This window comes from Emys orbicularis, chromosome 15 (genome assembly GCF_028017835.1).
Source record: "Emys orbicularis isolate rEmyOrb1 chromosome 15, rEmyOrb1.hap1, whole genome shotgun sequence".
Taxonomy (NCBI): Eukaryota; Metazoa; Chordata; order Testudines; family Emydidae; genus Emys; species Emys orbicularis.
The window spans coordinates 12,009,343-12,010,556 of record NC_088697.1 but is presented as its reverse complement, the minus strand read 5'-3'; the positions used below and the strand labels follow the sequence as shown (position 1 = coordinate 12,010,556).

Sequence of the window (1,214 nt, the reverse complement as noted above, 5' to 3'; positions counted from 1 at the left end):
ATTTGAGCATAAGCTTTCGTGGGCTAAAACCCACTTCATCGGATGCATGCAGTGGAAAATACAGTAGGAAGATAGATACACACAGAGAACATGAAACAATGGGGGTTGCCATACCAACTCTAATGAGACTCATCAATTAAGGTGGGCTATTATCAGCAGGAGAAAAAAAACTTTTGTAGTGATAATCAGGATGGCCCATTTCCAGCAGTTGACAAGAAGGTGTGAGGAAGAGTAGGGGAAAAATGAGCCTGGGGAAATAGTTTTACTTTGTGTAATGACACAAAGAGACTCAGGCGTGACGGCTGCATTCAGTTCATCTACCCCCAAAAGAGCTGAGGCCGGAGATGCTCCCCAGGCCCTTCAGTCACAGCCTGCCCCCCAGGCTGGGGGTGATGCAGCTCCACCCCCAGCCTGCAGCCCCTTTTCTGTCTTTCAGCCACTCTGGGTCTGGGAACCTGTCTGGGCTCAGAGCTGACAGGCTGCCTCCTGCCTTGTCCATCCTGCTGTGTGTCTGGCAATGAGTCCTTTTGCTTGCATAAGTAGCATCTAGGAGAATAGCTCTCTGCCAGATGCATTGGTGGTATAGTGGTGAGCATAGCTGCCTTCCAAGCAGTTGACCCGGGTTCGATTCCCGGCCAATGCAGGGATGTTCCCTTTTCTTGGCCGGGAATTGGTTTAATTTCAGTCACGTTGGGCGATAATCCCATTCTCAACGTCTAACTGATCGCCGTATTTGGAGTCAGGCAAGAATTTTTCCCTGGGTCAGATTGGCAGCGACCCTGGATCTTTTTCGCCTTCCTGTGCAGCATGGGGCATGAGTCACTTGCAAGTTTAAACTAGTGCAAATGGTGGATTCTCTGTAACACAAACGTGATTTGAGGACATCAGTAACTCAGCCAGAGGTTAGGGGTCTGTTACAGGAGTGGGTGGGTGAGGTTCTGTGGCCTGTGATATGCAGGAGGTCAGACTAGATGATCAAGATGGTTCCTTCTGGCCCTAAAGTCTGTGAGTCTAAAAGAGAGAGGGAAGTCAAGGAAAAAGGAAAAATAAGCCACAAATCATAATACTATTAGGTAAGGAGAAGATCAAAGTTAAGCCAAACACTTCAACATAATAATTAACAAGAAAAAGGGGGAGAGACAGAGTCTGGGTATGTCGAGATCACACTGACATTTGAACTCAGATCGCCAGAATCAAAGTTCAGACCTTTACAC

The 1,214-nt window shown here is 47.6% G+C and overlaps 1 non-coding gene across 1 annotated transcript; it reads left to right on the top strand.

The window, feature by feature from the left end:
* Nucleotides 1-571: 571 nt before the first annotated feature.
* Nucleotides 572-643, top strand: TRNAG-UCC (transfer RNA glycine (anticodon UCC)). The gene has a single exon. It is a non-coding gene; the product is annotated as a tRNA-Gly (tRNA).
* Nucleotides 644-1,214: the final 571 nt, after the last annotated feature.